General features: G+C 39.4%; 1 protein-coding gene across 1 annotated transcript in view; it reads right to left on the bottom strand.

Annotated features, from left to right (window-relative positions):
• LOC145981588 (adenylate cyclase type 6) overlaps window positions 1-23,168 on the bottom strand; it is a 464,667-nt gene that overhangs the window by 264,432 nt on the left and 177,067 nt on the right. Inside the window, exon 2 of the mRNA XM_083114946.1 lies at window positions 5,247-5,318. The gene's annotated coding sequence lies outside the window, so the exon portion shown is untranslated. The remainder of the gene's footprint in view (window positions 1-5,246; window positions 5,319-23,168) is intronic.

Below are 23,168 nucleotides of genomic sequence, written 5' to 3'. Positions count from 1 at the left end.
AAATGACCCATATTTTGTGTGTTGTTATTGTGAGAGTGATGATAGTTCACAAATCATCACGTGTCTATCTACCCCGATCAAATGTCCGTCTGCCCCGAACGTGCGAGGTAAATGGACACTGCCGCATCCGGGGATTGATCACACTATTTTGAGACAAATGTTCATTTTGTTGCATACTATGTGCTATCATGTGTTAACTGAACGTTCACACCTTCTCTGACAAGTTATTTTAATATTTCAATCAAATGTTTGAGAGTTATTTTGAAAATTGAGCTTAGGGTGTCCGTTTGCCCCGTCCTTACCCGTATTATTTGCTTCTATATTTCTTCCTTTGCGTCGTTTTCTCTTCATCTCTCTCTCTCTCTCTCTCTCTCTCTCTCTCTCTCTCTCTATCTCTCTCTCATATATATATGTCTTCATTTACTTTTCTCTCTATTTCTGTCGTTCCCTTTTTCTATCTCTTTCATATTTACGCTTTTATTTCATTCCTAGCATAGCTTTCTCTTCATACCTATCATTTACTTGCTTCTCTATTCCATTCTCGCTTCCCCTCTTTTCTATTTTTTATTTATGCTTTTATTTATTTATTGCATTGTTTTCTCTTCGTCGCTCTCTCTCTTACTTGCTTCTCTTTTCTTCATTTCTGGTTTCCCCCTTTCTCTATCTGTTTAATTTCTTTCCTTGCATCGTTTTCTCATTCTCTCTACGCTTATCTTAAAAAATTATCTTACCGTGGTGTAACTAACAGTCTCTCAGGCCCTGCGTTGTTAGGGCAGTTCGGTTTCTCAGTAAATCTCTCCTGATAACATCAAGAAAGAGAAGGTGAATAAAAGAACCATTTTCACGAGGGCTGCGCGACTATTTTTTCTCAAAGTTGATCAATTATACTACAATATGATCGTATGTACCGGAGAACATGGCACCCGTAATATGTGAACACGTCACTATACAACTTTTCCGGAATGTCTGGAGTAGCGACGCGCAGAGGCGAAAGCTTGTGGGCGTGGCCGGACTAGGTGGGGAAGGGTGCGATTGGCTAGTTGAGTCGCCCCTCCCGCGCGACCCCTCCCCTCCGCGTGTTCATTGGACGAGTCACACACCCGCAACGTGCGCCCAGGACGAGTTCGCGTTCTCTTACTCAAGACATTCCGGAAAAGGAATATAGATGGCAGTGCGATGAACGGTTAACGTACAGAGGGTAGTGGTACTTCTTTGTTGAGTCAACCGCCTTGCCACGGCGTGAACAGCGTTCTTGTATCAAAATAGCCGTTCTTCGGGGAAGAAATGGCAGAGAATGCCACAGGGAGTTGTTGGAAACTGTGGGGAATAGTATCCTTCCGTAGTAAGTACCTCGTTTAATCCGGTTATGTTAATATATGTCTGTAAAAACATTTGGCAAGATGCTCTATATAAGGATGTTTTGCCCTCTCCTCTATCCTACACCTGATACATATAATATACATTGTTCATACATTCCACAGTACCATACACTGCCCCTTTCTATTTGTATATTTTGGATTTTCGTCCTGGTCCCGTCGCGAAAAAAAGTTGCAATGACTTATGCGCCAACCCTCGTATTTTAATCACCAGCATCAACCTTTCTGTATTTTTTTTTCGTCGACCATGATTTTCTCAGTTTCCTACTTATGAGCTCGTCTTTTCAATCTGCACTTACGTTACACTTATTCTGTTTCATCTCCCCAACACCCGTCTTTATTCTTCTCCATTTTGCCTCTCGAAATCGTTGCAACGACCTACTTCCTACACCAATCTCCAGATTGCTCCATTTGCCCCATTTTATAAGCTCTTAGCTTTTAATCGCGTTATTCCAGCAATTTAATCTCAGGAGACAATAACCGCGTCGAAACCACTCGGGGGAAGGATGCTGGAGAAAATGCTTTTCTTTATTAAGTTGTTGAAAAGAAGAACAAGACAATGGAAGGCAGGTATTGAAGTTCAAAATACGCACAGGTATTCAAAAATAGAGAGAACTTTGCTTGGGTTTAAGATTCTACAGAGCATATCAGAGGCGGGTTTATCCCCGAAAATCTTCAATGTTAAGTTAGATGTAAGAAATGGAAAAATGAAGTGCTTTCTTCTGGAGAAAAAGGTACAGGAAGTCTTACATTTGATTTATTCAGTGGCAGCGATTGGGTTCCAAAACTAAGGGGAAAAGTTGCCAAAACTGGAGGGGGGGTTTAGACAGTTTTCCTTCCCTCGTATACAGGGTTTAGCATAGTGCAGGGGCAAAAATGGCAAAAAGTGGGGATGGGCAACTGCCCCATTCGCCCCCCCCACTAATCGCCGCCACTGTTTATTATTGTCACTGTTTTCATTTAAAATTACTCAAAATATTGTGCTATATGTTCATATATGTGGTTACGCACACATTTCATGTGCTAATGATAAAATATCATTACAGTAAAATATGGATAAGCCGGACTTCGCTTAATCCGGACAGACAGAAAAAAGCAGAATGTAAGGTTTTAAATGTGGCTAGAAGTCAACAACCGCATTCTTCGATTTAGGCCTATGCCCTTTAAATACATCATAATAAACGTGTTTTGTTGCTATAAACGGAGTTTTAATGCACTTTCTACTGTTCTTTTAGGTTATTTCAGTTAATCCTGACTTTCGTTAAACCGGTCAACTTAGTCCGAATTAACGAGGTTTTACTGTACTTTCATTCTCACAATAGGTGTCTGTACGGCGTACCGTTGGGTAACAATGGGGAAGGAAAAAGTAGTAAATGAATCGCACACACAAACTATCTTTCTTTCTTTCTCTCTCTCTCTCTCTCTCTCTCTCTCTCTCTCTCTCTCCCTCTCTCTCTCTTACTCTTTCTCTCACTCTCTCTCTCTCTCACTCTTACTCTCTCTCTCTCTCATACTCTTTCTCTCACTCTCTCTCTCTTACTCCTTCTCTCTCTCTTACTATCTCTCTCTCTTACTCTTTCTCTCACTCTCTCTGACTCTTTCTCTCTCTCTTACTCTCTCTTTCTCATACTCTTTCTCTCTCACTCTCTCTCTCTCATACTCTTTTTCTCTCACTCTCTCTCTCTCTCTTACTCTCCCTCTCTTACTTTTTTATCTCTCTTACTCTTTCTCTCTCTCTCTCTTTCTCTCTCTTACTCTCTTTCTCTCAATCTCTTACTCTTTCTCTCACTCTCTCTCTCTCTCTTACTCTCTCTCACTCTCACTTTCTCTCTTACTTTCTTTTCTCTCTCTCTCTTACTCTCTCTCTCTCTCTCTCTTACTCTTTCTCTCTCTCTTACGCTCTCACTTACTCTCTCTCTCTTACTCTTTCTCTCTCTCTCTTTCTCTCTCTCTTACTCTCTCTCTCTCTCTCTCTCTCTCTCTCTCTCTCTCTCTCTCTCTCTCTCTCCCTATCTCTCTGTGTGTGATGTGCATGCTGCAATGTGCGAATTAATAGGGGGCGCCGGGATACCTCCCTCCAACGAAAAATGTCATTTTCTGCAAAAGAAAATTATTGTAGGGATGATTTTTTCCCCTCAAAGAAATTGAAATTGAAACCATATAGCATACCATTTCTTAACTATGTAAAAAAATCCACAATAGAAAAAGAATCATTCGATTCGTGTCCATTAATGGTCCAAGTCATCAAAGATTTCCCTTCTGAAAATTCTGCAGCCTTGTGGATTAAAGTACACCGTTCTGAAAACTGACCAATCTCACCGAGCCGAGACAAATGCGAATTCATCGCATTCCAGCAGACTGTTTTCCACTTAAGTTCTCAGGACATATGCACGTATCAAAATGTCCCGAAGAAACTTGTAGGTGGGTTAGGTGGACGTTGTGTTTGAACTTGGAACAGAAATTTGGTCAAGTTTTCGGTGTTTCTAGTTCAATAGTTTTAATACGAAATTGCAACAAGAATTTATATTTCCCGCGTCTTGACACAAACTCAAAAGGCAAATCTCGCGTAGCGTGTGGGTAAGGTTTTCAGGGAAATTTATGAACAGTTGGTGAAGAATAAGGTTGCTCTCAAGAAGATAGGTTCTTCTGCTAAATTCTTCTGGCATTACTCAACTTCAGCGTAAGACTAACATCAAAGGTTGATCAGAAGGAACCAGAAACACACACAATGTAAGTCATACGAAGATTATAATAATTATTACCTTTTGACAACGGAAGTTCATATTTCAGTTATTGTTTATGATGTATCGTTTATGTGATCCATCCTTTAATAAATAATAATAATAAGAAGAATAGTAACACAATACTTTTATAATTAGGCCTAACCGATTTTTCAGGATCTCCTTGGGATGCCCCGTTTCGGAGTGAAAATATTATGATCACCCTATTTAAAGGCAATGCTCTAAGATACTTAGAACGGCAAGACAATAGTTTAATTTACTGACTGGTAATATATACGTACAAATTTGCATGTACGTAAAAACCTAGCTCTCGAAATGAAATCACAAATACGCCAATGAGTGGGCAATCCCCTCGGAGCATCCTTCCCGGCATTCTCGCCGGGCATCCCCCCTCGAAGCATCCCCACCTGGCATCCCCTTCGGGTCTGCAAAAACCTTAATTCCCACAGTTATCTTAAAACAACTTCAACAACGAATGGGTGCTGGTATTATGATAAAAGAAACTTATACATATTACCTCGAAAATTTGTACTTTGTGTACTGCACTGTACTCTAAGTTCGAATTATGACGAATTATTATGAATATTATTTCGACTAAAGATAATGCTAATTGATGCTAATACAGTGAAATTCTTTTCATATCTGCAGAGTGCCCTCTATCATTTGAAAAAAGTATTTGAAGTGGGTACCTTGACGAGCGGCTAGGGACAGGATTAGCACCTTGAGAAATACATGCTAACAGCACCAAACCTGACCTGCCTAACCTATCCACGTATGCATATAATAGCTTAGATAAACAAAATATAACTTGTCAAACCTATTTACACTATTATATGCCTACGTGGATAAGTTAGGCAGGTCAGGTTTGGTGCTGTTAGCATGTATTTCCCAAGATGCTAATGCTGTCCCTAGCCGCTCGTTTCCTGGAGGCGGCCAGGGGCGTGGTGCTGATCACATCACCTCCACATTCGGCCGTGATCGAGAAAGTGGGGGGCCCTAACTCCACACCCCCTATACGCCTTCATAGCGTGGTGCAAAGCTAATTTGAAGAACATAAAAATGTGCAAGAATATTCATCGTTATTAAAGCATGCATGCGTTTCAGATACTTAACAAAATGCTTCACTTACCATCGACTTAGGCGTTCTTCCTCTGGCGTCTTGTCGACATAATTTTCCTTCGATCCTGCGTCCGTGATAAGCCTGAAAGGTAAAACAATGCTAGTGTTAAGAAACGCTTTAAGTTCTAAACGATTTAAGATAGCAAAAGTTAGAAAATTAGCTAGTTGGATCTGCGTTTAGTGCGTAGTCTCAACGTGCTGCATGGGTACTAACCAGAACATTAGCAAATGCTTAGCTTATTGGTTATGGTTCTTCAATAAAGTTAGTAATGAGGATAATATACAGTGCCATTCACTGCCGAGTCTTCCGTGAAGCGGTGGCTAACATGCCGGGCGGTGGGAGGCCGTCTGCCGGGGATTTAGACTCGCAGCTGTACACGCAGAGAACTAAATGCATCATATCGATTGATGCACCAGAATGCATCGATTGATGCATTACAATGTGTTTTATGGATTCTTCAAAGAATCAGATTCACGTTTGATGCATTTCGGTGCATTTTCTTATGTCGTGAAAGAAACACCAAAGTGCATCATTTGATTCAAGTGAGGATTTATTTCAGTCGAGATGCACTTCAATGCATCAGTTGATGTTCCTTGATGCACCTTCCTGCATTTTTGGATGATTCATTCTGATGCATCAAAATGCATCAAGGTGCATCAACTGATGCATTGAAGTGCATCTGAACTGTAATAAGTCCTCACTTGAATCAAGATGCACTTTGGTGTTTCTTTCACGACATACGAAAATGCACCAAAATGCATCAAATATGAATCTGATTCTTTGAAGAAACCATAAAACATACTTTAGTGCATCAATCGATATGATGCACTTAGTTCTCTGAGTGTACATTGGCTACGCTGACGTGTCAGTGCTTCAGTATCCAGATAGCTGGCGTCCAGTTTGTACGTGTGTCTGAAGTGTTAAGGTGTTAACAAGTGTTTTAGATTGTTTTGTTTTAGTTTACATATTACTGGTGCTTTTCTGCTGTCTAATAATGCCACGCTATCCGTACAATTTAAAACAACTAATTTTTATGTACAACTCTTAAGTCATTACGAATTCTTGTAGGAAAGGAAGTTAGAAGGTGTTTCGCAGCAGGATTCCCAGATGTTCCCGTTCCACACAGAGATAGTTCGAAAACTTGTGAACAAATTTAGGGAAACAGGGTTTGTTCTTGATAAGAAGCGAAGGGTGAAACGATATGTGTTGATGCATTTCTATGTGTATTTTGATGTACTAAAAGCATCAAGTTATCTGCTTTAATGTGTTACAGAAGCGAATATTTGTGGATTCATACAGGTGGATTCAATAAATAATCGGAGAATTAGTATAAAAAATATATAATAAGACCGTGATTGTTATATGTTCGTTATTTTGTGAAGGTATACGAGGGTCACTATTTATATTTTGAGCCTTGGCAACACTGATTGAAGTTAGGCGCGATTTGACGTTTGCACGGAATCGTCTGGCATTTTTTACCATAACGTACTTCAAATGTTTTGTCAATAGCTTCATTTGTGTTGTTTAGGTTGACTTGGAGATTGCGCGACAACAATAAAATGGAATTAACTCGTGAACATTTTCGTGTTATGATTTTTTTACGATTTTCGACGTGGATTATCAAGACAAGAGTGCATCGATCAACTTACTTCCACATTTGGCGATGAAGCCCCATCATTTGCCACTGTGAAACGCTGGTATAACGAATTTAGTCGTGGCCGCCATTCGCTCACCGACGAGATTCGCGATGGTCGTCCAAAATCAGTTGTTGTTCAAGAAAACATTGATGATGTGCAAAACCTAATACTGCAAGATCGGCATGTGACATACTGTGAGATTGAGGCAACCATAGGCATTAGTTCCACCAGCATATATAAAATATTACATTATCATTTAGCTGTGAGAAAGGTATGTTCTCGTTGGATCCCACACAATTTGACAAAAACTCAAAAAGACGCTCGCGTCAATTGGTGCAAACAAATGCTCAATAAATACAATCGTGGTGCTTCAAAAGACGTATATAAGATTGTAACAGGTGACGAATCATGGATATATGCATATGAGCCGGAACGTGAACAGCGATCGACTGTATGGGTGTTTCAAGATGAACCCAATCCAACAAAAGTTGTTCGCGCTCGAAGCACATCGAAACAAATGGTCGCCTGTTTTTTTTTTCGGGAAAACTGGTCATGTGGCAACTGTGCCTTTAGAGGAACGTAGAACGGTCAACTCTGAATGGTACACAACAATTTGTTTGCCAGAGGTATTCGGTCAAATACGGAAAACAAACAAACGCCGTCGGATCATTCTTCATCAAGACAATGTCAGCTGTCACACATCTCGAACAGTCAAAAAATTGAATTTATGGGTCATCCGCCGTACAGTCCTGATTTGGCACCCAAAGAATTCTTCTTGTTCCCGAATGTCAAGAATAAATTGCGTAGACAACGATTTTCGTCGGCGGAAGACGCCGTTGATGCGTTCAGAAACCATATTATGGAGGTGTCTCAAGAAGATTGGAAAAACTGCTTTGACAAATGGTTCGAACGAATGCAAAAGTGCATTGACCATAAAGGAGAATACTTCGAAAAACAATAAAGCAGTTTTCAATGCCAAATTCCTGTTTTTCATTGTTAGGCTCAAAATATAAATAGTGACCCTCGTATGTAAGATATTCACAGCTGGGGCTGGCACGCCTGCCTCGCGCAAGAGATGCTGGGAAACAGTTAACCAAGATGGCGCCACCCTTACTGGAGTGCTCAAAGCTGAAGCAGCGAAGTATCGTGAGATTTTTGTTGAGTGAAAGCGTAAAATTGATATAAAATCATCGCCGCATGACAGTTCAGTACGGTGACAACTGTATGAGTCGATCACAAGTGTACAAGTGGGCTGAGAAGTTCAAACAGGGCACAACAATGGAATTGGGACATCCTTCGTCTCCAAGACCGAAGAAGGTGCGTGCCGGAAAGGTCATGTTAACTTTGTTTTCGGAACCACAAGGGGCCAGTTCTTGAACATTACATGGCCAGAGATCCTAATGTAAACCGTACCACCTACTGCAACCTTTTGCGCGAAAACTGCAACCAGTCATTCTGCACTGTCACATTGTCTACCATCAAGGACCTAAACATTGAGTTCTTACCACACCCTCCATATTCGCCAGATCTCGCACCTTCGATTTCCACACCTTTGGCCAATGAAATATGGACTAAGTCCAGTTTGCGGTGCATGCGTGGTTACGCACGCGTCCAAAAATTTTTTTCCTGTGGAATCATAGCCCTTATCAAGCGCTGGCTTAGGTGGATTGAACTAGGGGGAGACTATGTTGACACATAGTACTGTAATTATTTTTGGTGCTTGTAATAAATATTTGTTACAACGTATTTTCATTTATTATATTGAACGAGCCTTGTTCAGGTGTTTTTTTTTTTTTAACAATTATTAGCTTTCACCCATACAATAAACGCGCAGTATAAGGCGTTACAAAGCCACAAGTAACATATCACCCTGGAGAAAGTATGTATGTATCATTGTAATAAACTTCTACACTAATTCTCATTAATGTGCAACAACGTCACCATATATACTTTTAACTGCTTTCTAATTCATAAACTCTATATTGAACTTTATTGTGCTACCATCTATTAGTATTAATAAGAAATTTTGTTAGTAATACCATGGCGGTAATATTGTCACCTAGTAGGTCCGCTGGACAGGGATAGCACGTATGCTATGAAGAAGGTTCTAGAGCGAGTTTTTCCACACAAGTAGGCGTCGTGCTTTCATAGCTTGTTTTCTTGCGAGTTGCTGTATCAATGTCCAAAAGCAAATTAAAACTTTAAAGAAGTCTGGTGCGGCATGAAGCAATAGAGTACGGTTAATGAATTCCGTTCGTTAAGAAGAAAGGAACGACGAAACTTCTCCTTGGAAGATCGTAACATGAGAAGCAGAGGTTGTTAGTATCTTAAGAGTCTCTACTACGCAAAAGATTGAGCGATATGAATCATTCAGGCAATAAGGTCATCCAAGGTTTCGTTTTTCATCATCCTCTCTCTCTCTCTCTCTCTCTCTCTCTCTCTTTCCCTGGAAAATGTTTCATCTCGGACGGCTACTGGTTATCTCTAATCTGAGATCTAATGGAGGCCATCTTGTTTATCTCTCCCTTGCGAAATGCCCAAGACCAGACCTCTATACAGGAGTGACTAAGAGTTGGACAACATATGAGAAATCGTAACACATGGCAGCATAGTAACAGGTTATGTGTTCGAGTCTTGATTAAACATTTTATGAGAGAAATTCTAGTGTTTTGTGTTTTCGAGTTGCTGAAATTGTGTATTTTGTAAGTATTTTTGTTATTTTACGTCACTTTTATGTCACTTTTGGCTGATAGTGACAATGAGTTTTTGAGTTTGGTTTTTAAGTTCACTTTATGCACAGGAAGGCTAACAGGAACTGGACCTATAGTTTAAAAAGTGGGATCCGAACCACTTGCGCCTCCACCCGGTATCTAGCCCGGAATCGTGACAATGAGGATGAGTGATGAAGTTGATAAGCAGACCCAAGTAGAACGACCTCCATCAGTTTTATTTTTGGTGGGGGGGGGGATTAACAGCATCACAAATAAAGCCATCTATAAGGAAAAACACTTGCGTTCAATCATCATAATTGATAAATTGCTTTGAAATTTAGCACACCATCGCGTTTCTCTTAAAATTCTAGCCCAATTTGATATGTCACATTAACACTTTTCAATTTCAAAAAAATTAAGTTGACTCCAAGATCGCGGACTTCAAAATGGCGACCATACTGGTAACTATTCCTAAAAAGTTCTTCCCCATTTCAGTACCTCATTAGCCTTTCCATATCTATATTTGCTTTAAGAGAGTATTTACGCACTTGTAGAGTAAAAGGTCTAAATATGGCCCCCCTTTTTATTTTGTCATTTTCGGAGGAAAAAAATAAAATATCAAGCACCTGCCTTCAAAATGCATATCTATGAAATATATACTTAAATGTAATAGCATGCTAAAGTATAGAAGATCTACATTAAAAAAAAAAAAAAACAATTTCCAAAAAATGGTAAAATGATGTATTTCAAAATTGTCTAAATATGGGCTACTAGTGGCAATATCACAAAAAGCAATTAACATTTTAAAAACAGTCATTTGTCGCTAAAACATTTGTTGAAAATATGATCTCAACATAAGACCTCATGTCATAGCACATATTTAGACCATCACGCTATTTTTCTTCTTCAATTTATTTTCGCTCTCTGTGGTACAAATTTCACAAACAAATCATGGCATTATAAAAGCCCACATTTGTTTTATTTACCGCTAATATCATAACCTATACAAAGCAGATGAGAATTCAGAAAACGCTGAGTTAAAACATACCTGCAAAACGTTTTCGGAGGTCGCAATTCTATAAGAGCGTCCAAGGCCGATACTAACCAGCACTTTCTCTTGCGAATTGGCGCCGCAACCTTTGTCCTTGACAGATAACCAGTTCCAATAGCCTCTGCCAGGCTGCAGCGCCCGGGAGCGCTGATAACTCCAAAACCCATATTTAAACCTTCGCCCATATTTAGACGTTCTCATCTAGTTTAGCGCTTTGAACACAGATGGCATCAGCAAATATACGAACAAGTGTCTTACATGTAGAAATGAGGATTTGAGAGGTCTTACCCTCCATGGTATTTCCGTAGTATTTTTCGCCTTCGGTGGGTGTTCAGTTTTGGCCTGACAATCAGAAATCCCAGGGTTCAATTCCCGGTGGGGTAGAGGGTGGAGATGGGGGGGGCAACAAACACAGAAGCTCAGAGTAACGCTTCATCGTGCAGGCAAAACACACCCTTCATTCCCCGCGACACACGAATCGCTTCCAGTAACCAAATTGAAAACGAGATTTCACCTCACCCTTTCGGCGAGGCGCTGATAGCAGAGAAACCCAGCGAGAGAGAGAAGAGGCGGACTTTAAAAAGAGGAATTCAGACGACTTTTTCCAAGGCAGACAAGCGAAAATCTTGATCAATGGAAAAGGATTTGCCGCGAAAAGTGATTTACCACTATTTTGCACAGAGCGTAGGGACCTGGATAGGACGAATAGTGTAAGGTGGATGGTTTTAGGGGGAGGGGGGTGAATTCAATTTGCAGGTAATTTCGTTACCCTCTGTCTCCATCTTCCGCCTGGCTTCTCCACCCGGAGCTGACTTTCCTCTTGGCAGGAAGGTGGAGAATGAGATCAGGTAGGAACTCTGGCCTTGCTTAATGGATGTACCCATGTGTCGTAAAGAGTAATTTATTTTCAGCTTTAACACTACACGTCGGCTCCTGTGGCTAAAAATTCCTACAATATCTCGAAGCATACACAAAATGGATCCAAAACTGCAGAAATAAGTTCGAATTGTTTTTCTAAGTCCACATTTTGCACAGATAAGCTAATCGGGACTGGACCTACAGTTTAAAATGGGATCCGAACCACTATGCAATGTGCCTCCACCGTGCATCGAACCCGAAACTCCTTGACTACAAGGCAATGACGTTATGAGTTCTAAACCTTCAGTCATAGATGACGTAAAAAGCTCTAGAGCTACAAAATAAGCTTTAAATCCATAGAAATAGGCGTTGAGCTACCCTAATACGAGGGTAAGTCAAAAAGTAAATGCACTTTCGCCGTAATTTTCCTGAGGTTGGCCACACTGCCTTCGGCGCTTGTGTGCCATAAGGTTGTACTTTTGTGGTCACGTGGCCGAGGTTTGATCTTAATCGCTCCATTTTTCTTTCTGTTAAACATGGCCGGTCCACTGGCAGTATGCACCAGGGAAGAATAGTGACCAGTGATCGGCCACATGACCATAAAAGTACAACCTTATAGCACACAAGCGCTGAAGGCAGTGTGGCCAACCTGACAAAAGTTGTGGTAAGAGTGCATATAATTTTTGACATACCCTCGTATCTTTAGAAACTATAAAAATAGGCTCTGGAACTATTGAATTGCTTTCTAAACCTTCAGAAGTACGCGCCAGACCTTAAATTGGCCTATAAACATTAATAAGCTCTAGTATTACAAACTAGGCATTACATTTACGGAAATAGGCGCTATACTCATATAACATGTTCAACAAACTAGAAAAATTCTAAAACTTAAGAAATAGGTGGTAAACTCCCAAAATGGGCTGCAAACTTGAAAATCTATAGCTAAGGTAATAAGAATAGGCTCCAAATCTGCAGAAATAGGCGTTATACTTCTATAATAGGCTTTTTGAACTAAAATAGATCTCTGAAACTATGAAATAGACTCGAAAACTTAATACGAAATATGTACTAAAGTCTTAAAATGAGCTATGAACTGCGTATAGCTCTAAGGGTACAAAACAGACGGTATACTCCTATAATAGGCTTTACAAACACCAACAATAGTAGCTGAAAGCTTCAGAAATAGGCGCCGAGGTCTTAAATTTGGCCATAAGCTGCGAAAATAAAAGACAAGGCCTGAGAAAGAAAGAAGCACTCGAGAAATACTGGGGAGAAACAGAGAGCGAGAAAAAGTAAGAGAGAGAGAGAGAAAGCAAGAGGAGGAGAAATGAAGAAGCACTAGAAGAAGATAGCGAGAAAAGGAGGAATGAAGTGAAAGATAGAAAGAAAAAGCATGAGATGGCGAGAGAAAGAGAGGGTAATAAACACTAAAGACAGATATTTTGAGAGAAGAAGAGATTACGAAAAGAAAGAGAGGGAGAGAGTGTAAAATAAAAAACAATAAAGAGGTAGACAGTGAGAGAAGTGGAAATAAAGAAGCACTTTGGCCCATGGCCAAGCTCGAGGCGACAATCCTGGGGCTGTAAATTGCCTCCTTCTCACTCCGAAGTCAAGAATTCAGGGATATCGGAACCCTAACAAAAGATTTTAATAGCACGCAAATCAACAGCTATCCGATGACTCTCTAGCAATTTATGGAAGGGTGGCTTGCTTTCTACTATCAATAAAGAGAGTTCATCCTTTTGTCATTCTAAAAAACGGTTTCCTGGTGTTCGAAAGTTTCAGATTGGAGCCTATTGCGACTAACAGAACGGATGTAAGCGAAATTGTTCTATTAACGACAGTTTCCAACAGCTGATGCTAACACGAGAAAAAAACAACCTTTTTTTATTATCTTCAAGAGACAGACTATATTCTCAGACAAGTAAATTACAACAATCCTCTCTCCGAACCCATGTCCGCATCAGTAGCTCTAATGCATTGTTGGATTTTTCTATAATTAGCGGTTTTATTCTGCCAGAGATTTCCTTCCATTGTCTTTATGTCCGTATGTCCAGGGGTGATATTAGCAGGCAACAATACAGGCATTCGCCTCATTTCTCCTAGTTCTTTCATTCAATTCCTGGGATGTTATTTCTATGAGAACGTGTAACTGAGCCGTTCCTTAGTTTTGCAATATAATCGGTGGCCTCATAAAAATACTAAGGAAGGAATCTTCGTCGGAATTTGCCATTCGCATTACTGTATATCACATGGAACTATAAATGTTTCACAATTCATTTCCTGAAATATTATTTTCCACGTGAATGATTCATTGTAAACAGTTCATTGTGAACGATTCCTTACGATCGACTATTCAGAATGACTCTTCTCGGAAACTTGATTCTGTAATCCTTCAAGTTACAATCAGCGATGTGCCGTAGACTATAAGTTTACGTCTACACGTAATATACGCGTAGATTACATTGGGATGTAGTTTACATAGACTACGTACACAATCTAAAGTGCATTAAAATTAATTTTCAAGGGTTTCATGAAAGGAAAGTGACATTTTCAACTATATTGGTTCCTAACGAAATCAAAAGAACCCTATTTACAACAAAATTTATCTTCTCTTTTATTATCAACTATGGAAGAAGACAAATAGTGTGCAAAAACAACAACAGATGGCAGTCGTGAGGCAAGAGTGGTCTTTTTCCCATAAAACACTAGAATATTTTCTATATTAGGTTTCATCCTAGGTGAGAAATTGTTCTAATTTTGAAGAAGGAGTATGAAAAGTTCTTCTCACACATCAGCAACTGGTATGCAGTATAATTTTCTCTTAATTCCACGGCACCCTTTGATAAGTTATCACCTTTCGCCATGTTGTTTACATAGATTACGTCATCTACGTCTATAAAATTGTCTACGTGTAGAATGTAGACTATCGTTGTTTACGCGTAGACGCACATCACTGGTTACAATTCATCAGAAAGATTATTATTTCTGTATTAATAACAGAAAAAACAGAAGAACCAAAGTGAAAACTGACGAAAATTCAGTGTAAAATGTAGGAATCAAGCTCTATTTTCATATTCTACCATATTTTATCCCAAAAATAAAGAGTTCCATAATGGTAACCGTTAGGAAAAAAAATCCCCTAACTTTGAAAGCTTTTTCTTGGACGAGGTGTGCAAAAGTTAATAACAAGATAGAATAACTACACATTTCAGTACACTAACTGAATAAAACTCATTTCGTTGATCGATAGAAGCCTCTCCCTAAGCATATAATAATAATAATAATTTTGAAATAAAATTGCTTTGTTGTTATTAGTTTATGGTAGTTATTATTGTATAATAACAATCATGAGCATAATAATAATTTGTGGGAATGCCCATGTCTGTAAAATGGTTTGGAACGATTTCTTACAAACGATTCCACGTGAACGACTCGTTGAGAACGATTCCTTCTGAACAGCTCGTTGCGAACGGTTCCTTTCAAAGTATTCCTTTCAAACGATCGACTATTTGCGAACAACTCTTCCCGAACTATTCCCTACAAACGAGTCTTTTCGAGCGATTCACCGAGAGCGACTCACAGTGATTTTGAAAACAAAGACATCAAAATACATTTTCACTGTTGTCGTTAGATGGCACAAACAAATTCTCTCTGTTTAATTGTCAGAGAGACTTGCAGTTTAAGAAACTTTGGTCTAAGCCTTTCCCATCTAATACCGGTTCTCTTTAATGTTGGTGTCAAATTTCTACTCACAGGAGCGGATAATTTCAAATCAACCTTCTCTCGTCCGTTCCCTGTAAGAAGAGACATCAATTCAAATCCCAAAGGAATATCTTAAATGAGGTTGCAAATGAAATCTGCAGTTTGTAATTAGCGCTAATTCTCCGGAGAATCAACAAATTGCCTGACAAAACTTCGGCGTCAACAAGTTCCAACGAGGAAAGCAGAAAAATGGTGTAATAGATTTTGCAGCCCATCGCCTGGTTACATTGAAGCAACCCTGATGGGATTACAGTTACGCTACGGTTATGATATATTTCGATCAAGGTTGCCAGACGTAGAAAAATAGTTGGTACTTCAAAAGTATTTTTTGGAAATATTTCTATTAGTATTTCCAACCACAAATGTTCACTGACACTAATTCTTATTTTATAAAAACTTTCGTGCTGTAGGGATTAGAACTTCGGCTACTTCAATGGAATTTCGCAGTGACAGCGAAAGCCTTTTTCGTATGGTCGCACTGGTTGACTGTCGAAGATCAGTATGCTGTATACAGAAGACTGTATGATGTTGGGCTATTCATGCTCACAATGAAAACCCCTGCTGAGGAACGCTTAACTCTCAAAAAGTTCTTTGTCCCACACGTTGGGAGTTCCTTGGCAGGGGTTTTCATTGTGAGCATGAACAGCCCAACATCATACAGTACTGACGTTACACATTCATTGCCATAAAAAGCCTTCATTCTCTGATGAATGTCAATTGGGGACACATTCTCTGCAGTTAGAAACTCTGTCACCTCACGCAGTTTCAGTTGCACAGACATAGTATGGTTACATGCTGCCATTTTCCTCGCTCTAGTTCAGCAACCCCTGGTGATAGAAGTTTGAAACTTGGAATGGAGAAGCGGGAAAGTCTGAAGAGTACAATGCATGGTTGCTCAAAATCCAAAATGTCTTTACACGGTCACAAAAAAATAGGAGGCATTACTTTTCAGCAGGCCCTCGTATAACCTAACCACTTACAAGAAATTCCTATAATATTATCGGATTCCATTTATTAAAAAACTTAAAAAGAATACTTAACAACCCAAATAAGAATATATCAATTTTAAATTATAATTTTAAAAGTAATGATTCTTGATTATAACCCTTATACTTATATCATGTTACTAGTAAATACTGAAATATTTGTATTTCTAACGTACAGTGCGATCCATTAGTATTACCGTGCAAATTGTCCATGACTATTTTCATTAATTATTCTCTCACATCCTATGTGTTTTTAGCGATGGATTTTTATGTATCCTGGTGCAGAAGTTGTCAACAGCTTGGTTTGACTTTTCTTTTAATTCTTGAAGCTCTTATTGGGTCAAACAAAGTGCACGAACACGGTGAAAGACAATGTGCACGGTAATACTCATGGATACCACTGTACTTTACAACTTGCGCGAATTCAATTGTTGCAATTGTCATCTTTCCGACATCTTCCATACTTAAATCATCACTGTATACCTATCCAAACTGCATTTCTTAGCGATGGTTTTGGTGTTAATAAAACGTTTGTATCTTGAAAATCAACGACGTTGTACTTACTCCAAAAGCATGGGTTCTTTTTGCGCCACCCTGTACCATAACAGACACAGGCAACCCTGTTGAGTCTCTGCAGTATTGCCCCTTCATCCATGGCACTGCTCCCACTCTGATCTGTTTCAAATAAGGGTTGCCAGACGTAGATAAATTGTTGGAAATTCAATTCAACCCCGTGCCATCACGTTGACCGTAAGTGGCAAAATGATGAAGGTATAACTGCATGTAATGTACAATATAAATAACCTTCTGGTATCGTCGAAATTAATTTTCACAAAAGCAGCTGCAGTAATTAATGTTCAATATATTTGCTAGCGGAAACACGAACTAATTAACCTAGTTTTTATGCTCATCGAGAAAATTACAGATTTGAATTGCAAATTTCAACAGAGCATTGAAAAATATGTTGCCCAGGACTGCACTGCGGTAACATGTGCATTAGTGTTCCATGTGGGTTGTTTGATTGACGTCATAGAGTGACACCTCTATATATTCTTCAATGGGAGGTCGCAGGAAAAGTCACTCGCCCCTCACCCCCATCCTTGGTGGTAAGAAAAAATGCACACTTCTCTTCATTTTCTCTCTTCTATTTGTAAGACCTTTGTTTATTTCTTTCCGTGTATCTTCTTTCTAGCTGTAGAAACTCTTTTCTCTGTTTTAATGCTTCCTTGTTCATGTTTACTTCCTCTATTCTTGATCATTTCTTTCTCTGTGTTTTCCTCTCACTTTCTGTATGTTTTCTATGCTTCTTTCTTATCGATCTTTTGGTATCTCTTTCTTTTCCGTGTATTTCTGCCTACCTTGCTTCTATTTATCTCTTGTCTTTCTTCGTCTTGCTTCTCTATTTATTTGTCTCTCCCTTAGTAGCTTCTCTATTTATTTCTCTCTCCCTTATTCGCTTCTCTACTTATTTATCTCTCCTTTAGTCGCTTCTCTATTTATTTATTTCCCTTAGTCGCTTCTCCATTTATTTCTCTCTCCCGTAGTCGCTTCTCCATTTATTTCTCTCTCCCTTAGTCGCTTCTCCATTTATTTCTCTCTCCCTTAGTCGCTTCTCTATTTATTTACCTCTTCCTTAGTCGCTTCTCTATTTATTTCTCTCTCCCTTAGTCGCTTCTCTATTTATTTCTCTCTCCTTTAGTCGCTTCTCTATTTATTTATTTCCCTTAGTCGCTTCTCTATTTATTTCTCTCTCCCTTAGTCGCTTAGTTGCTTCTCTATTTATTTCTCTCTCCCTTAGTCGCTTCTCTATTTATTTCTCTCTCCCTTAGTTGCATCTCTATTTCTCTTTCCCTTAATAGCTTCTCTATTTATTTATTTCTCCCTTAGTCGCTTCTCTATTTATTTATTTCCCCCTTAGTCGCATCTCTATTTATTTCTCTCTCCCTTAGTCGCTTCTCTATTTATTTCTCTCTCCCTTAGTTGCTTTTCTATTTATTTCTCTCTCCCTAAGTCGCTTCTCTATTTATTTCTCTCTTCCTTAGTCGCTTTTCTATTTATTTCTCTCCCTTAGTCGCTTCTCTATTTGTTTCTCTTTCCCTTTGTCGCTTCTCTATTTATTTCTCTCTCCCTTAATCGCTTCTCTATTTATTTCTCTCTCCCTTAGTCGCTTCTCTATTTATTTCTCTCTCCCTTAGTCCCTTCTCTATTTATTTCTCTCTCCCTTAGTCGCTTCTCTATTTGTTTCTCTCTCCCTTAGTCGCTTCTCTATTTGTTTCTCTCTCCCTTAGTCGCTTCTCTATTTCTTTCTTACTCCCTTTATCGCTTCTCTATTTGTTTCTCTTTCCCTTAGTCGCTTCTCTATTTGTTTCTCTCTCCCTTTGTCGCTTCTCTATTTGTTTCTCTCTCCCTTTGTCGCTTCTCTATTTGTTTTTCTTTCCCTTTGTCGCTTCTCTATTTGTTTCTCTTTCCATTAGTCGCTTCCCTATTTCTTTCTCTCTCCCTTTGTCGCTTCTCTATTTATTTCTCTCTTCTTTAGTCGCTTCTCTATTTGTTTCTCCTTCCCTTTATCGCTTTTCTATTTATTTCTCTCTCCCTTAGTCGTTCTCTATTTATTTCTCTCTCCCTTAGTCGTTCTCTATTTATTTCTCTCTCCCTTAGTCGTTCTCTATTTATTTCTCTCTCCCTTAGTCGTTCTCTATTTATTTCTCTCTCCCTTAGTCGTTCTCTATTTATTTCTCTCTCCCTTAGTCGCTTCTCTATTTATTTCTCCTTCCCTTAGTCGCTTCTCTATTTATTTCTCTCTCCCTTAGTCGTTCTCTATTTATTTCTCTCTCCCTTAATCGCTTCTCTTTTTATTCCTCTCTCCTTTAATCGCTTCTCTATTTATTTCTGCCTCCCTTTGTCGCTTCTCTATTTATTTATTTATTTCTCTCTCGCTTCTCCATTTCTTTCCTTTTCTCTCTCGCTTGTCCATTTCTCTCTCTTTCCTGCTTCTCTATTTATTTTTCTATTTTCGTGATCGATCGAATGCCATCGGAATCGGGGCCATCGGAGCATAAAACACTAAACAGTTAGAGGCAGGGGGAAGCACTTTTCCTTGCAGTATGAACACAGATGATGCATAGCAAAGGAGAATAATCTGTGATAACAAAGCATTGACCGAATTGGCCACTACCATAAATCGCATTCCTGTTTGAAAAATTAAAAAAACAATATAGTCACTAGAATATAAGGGAAGATTGATTGCAAATTGTTGCTGGACATCGATATATATAATAAGAATGCATTTAGACAATACTGACTTTAGATTGTGGATTCTAGAGCAGGAAAAATTTGACAATTTTCACTATTTCTTCATTCACTTTGTTTCAACACGTCTTACAGTATTCTAGGAGTATGAATTGCATTATTGTTTTATTTTTGTTCCTTGTATTATTGGCGTGATTAGGGGGAAGCCGAAGTGGCTAGTCCCCTCCCAGAAATTTTAAGAAAATCAAAAAATCAGAAAAACACAGTGGTAAATGCCACTTATTCTGACTGTTCAACAGTTGCTGGTGTCAGACATAGGCGTAACTTGACGGGGGCAAGGGGATGCGCTTGTTCCCCCCAAAATTGTCAGGTTTATTAGAATTTACAAGTTATGGATAGTTTTGTTAACCTGCGACCTGATGTAATAAAGAGTAATATCTGAGATCTCGCAATTGTAACAGTTAGTTAGCTAAAAATCCTTTACTTTACGCTATATTAAGGTAATGGATAACTTTTCGATTCTGCACTCCCCCACACACCCAAAGTAAGCCCCACTATTCTGCTCCTCCAAAGTTACGCCCCTGGTGAGAGATTAAGGAAAACTGGTGAAAATTGTCGTTGGTCTCAGGAATTCGTTTCACAAAATCCGGGCATACACTTATTGACGTGGTTCACAGATGAACCATGGTGTGGATGTGCAACCTCACAGACGCATTTGATCCTCAAAATATTCAAACGACCTTCATTAAGTACATATTCGCTCACAAAAGGTTGAAGTTTGGTGCTCAATATCCGCAGGGTCCAGTTTATGTCGACGGGACTGTCAACACCATAGAGTACTAACGAATTCTCATGGTGTGTGTTAAGCAATTGGACGACACAGAGCTGCGCCAGTGAGTGTCGCGGGGAGGGAGGACAGGAGCGCTTAAATCATAAATCATGGTTTGATTTGGTTTGATTTGGCGTTTTAAGTCCACTTTATGCGCAGTAAGGCTAATCGGGACTGGACCTACAGTGTAAAGTGGAATCCGAACCACTTGTGCCTCCACCGGGTATCGAACCCGGGACCCCTTGATTACAAGGCAATGTCGATACCACTGCGCAATGGGGGAGGCCCCAAATCATAAATCATCCCGAGCACTAGAAAAGTTTGCACATGTAAAGTTCAAGCCCTGATTCGAACGCCACTTTAATTCAATAAAAGTTCGCATAGATCAGTTTCCCTCTGAGAAACACACGTCGAGTTCACGTAGAAGCCAGTATATCCTCCCCTCCAACCTTTACCACCAATAGCGTCCGTTTTATGAACTAACAGTACTTGTCAAGTCCTCTTGGAGTAAATGACATGATGCCAATTCAGTTTCTTTAGAGATTTCATAACGTGAGGTTGCGGTTATCATTGCTAGGTTGTGTTATGGTGTTGTGCTATTTCTTTTTTATACAATGTGCAGACATTGGGAGTGTAACGTTGTCGCAGTTCGTGTTGGATGTCTAAACACTGTAGGTAAAAGTGACAACAGGTGCTGGCTCGAAACAAGATACGCGTCGAGTTGTCTTCCTCTCGAGCTATGTCAAAGATATCGAACTGGCGTTCCAATCAGGACTTGAAGCATACTTAATCTGGCATCCCTCGTTCATGTTTTAACGCTACACTTTAACCATTTCAATTAACTGAAGTATTTCCAGATATATTTGGAGAAGGTGGATAAGTGCTCCCTGATCCCCCTCTGCTGGCACCCTTGGCGCCGTTCCAAAGCGTGAGGAGAGTTTCCCGAAACCTATGGCCACAAGCCACAACGATGACACACCATGACTTCTTTCCATTTAGCTATTTAAGGAAAGGGTGTGGACTACACGTCCTCGGAGACTGGACGAAATAATACATAACATTACAAACGAAATCACCGGTATTGACAACAGCATGTTCCAACGAATGCTCAGGAACATGGAACGACGTGTTGAGCGTGCCTTCAAGAAGGGTAAGGCTTTTTCAGCATGTAATGTAAAAGTTTTTAATCTGCAATATTATGCATGCTACATTTCGGATGTAATAACTTGTTGCTAAAGCTTAAGTCTTCATTGGAACCTCAGTTAGGTATCTTTGACATAGTTCGAGAGGAAGCCGACAGGACGTGTATCTGGTTTAGAGCCAACATCTGTTTTTCTGAAAAGCGCTGCTACCTGCTGTGTTTAGACATTCATTCATGCACAGCGACATTTTATTCCTAAGGTCTCCACGTTGTATTGAATAACTCAACCGCAACCTCGCGTTAAGAAATCTCTAAAGAAACTAAATTGACAAGATCTCATTTACTCCAAGTGGACTTTATTTATTTATTTATTGAAATTTCCAGTACAGCAGAAGCCATTTTAAACCGAAAAAAACAACAGTAAAACAGTACCCTGGTGTTAAAATGAACACACGAAACAAGATAAAATAAAATAAAATAAACAAAATATAAATATAAACATAAACAAGTCGAGACAGTTCCAAGGTAAACAGATGTGTTTCACAAAAGCATTACTTATATACAATTTTTTCTATGTTGGTGATAAAAGATGGATATGAACTAAATATATCGGTTTGGTTTGAGATTACATTGAACTGATTTGGTAGCCTATGAAATAGTGAACGTTGAATAAGTGAGAGTCTTGGAGTTGCAGTGTGGAAAGTTTCCTTGCTCCGTGTTTTGTGTCTGGGCACTCTGAGGGAGAGTTCGTGGAGTGGGATGCTGCATCTTAGGTTTCCATTAATTATCTTATGTAGTAATGTCATATCTGCAACGTATCTAGTACGTGAGTCTGGAGTATTTATGTTTAAGTTTACAAGCAGATCTCTCTTAGGCAGGTGTCTCAGGGCCGGCACTCTATATCGAACGATGGAGAGGAAAAAGCTGAGAACATTGTCGATCTTGGAGGTATGAGAAGGGGCAGCCATGTTCCAGATTGGTGAACAATATTCTAGAATTGGGGACACAATAGTTTTGAAGTAAATGGAAAGTGCTTTCGGGTTATGGATTTCGGTGAATCTGTAAAGTAAGCCTAGCATACGCATTGCCTTTTTTGTGATGGTTGATATGTGATATCGAAAGTTAGTTTAGAATCTATGAGGATACCTAGATCTCGGTGTTGTGCTTCTTTTGTTGACAAGTTCTTTCAGTTCCTTAAACGGACGCTATTGGTGGGAAAGGTTTTAGGGGACGATATCCTGGCCTCTACGTGGACTTGACTATTGGTTGTCAGAGGGGAACTTATCTTTCGTAACTTTCTTTGAAGTGGTGTCCCGATGCGGAGTGAGACTTTAATTTTGCACCGATACCTGGTAATGTACAAGAAAACTACGAAATGGAACACAAAATTAAAGGAAATTTCTATACAAAACAAATACAGACAAGAAATACAAACGAAACTTGACGAAACAGGGGAGGAGGATGACGTAGAAGTGGAATGGGATAATTTAACCTTTACTCGGCCAATGGGTCACATATGACCCATAGAAAATATAGGCGTAGTCGACCGAGATGGGTCACTGGTGACCCATCGTGCTGATTAAAAAGTTCATGTGCTTTTAGCACCTTCATACTTGTATGTGAGGTTGTAAACGCTGACAGATGTTCAGATAAAACTTTGAAATGTCATGTGGAAGAAATCCCACCCACCCAGGACCCCCTCCC

This window comes from Lepisma saccharinum, chromosome 29 (assembly GCF_977018435.1).
Source record: "Lepisma saccharinum chromosome 29, izLepSacc3.1, whole genome shotgun sequence".
NCBI lineage: Eukaryota > Metazoa > Arthropoda > Insecta > Zygentoma > Lepismatidae > Lepisma > Lepisma saccharinum.
Note: the sequence above shows the minus strand (reverse complement) of the source record. Positions and strands in the feature narration are given on the sequence as shown.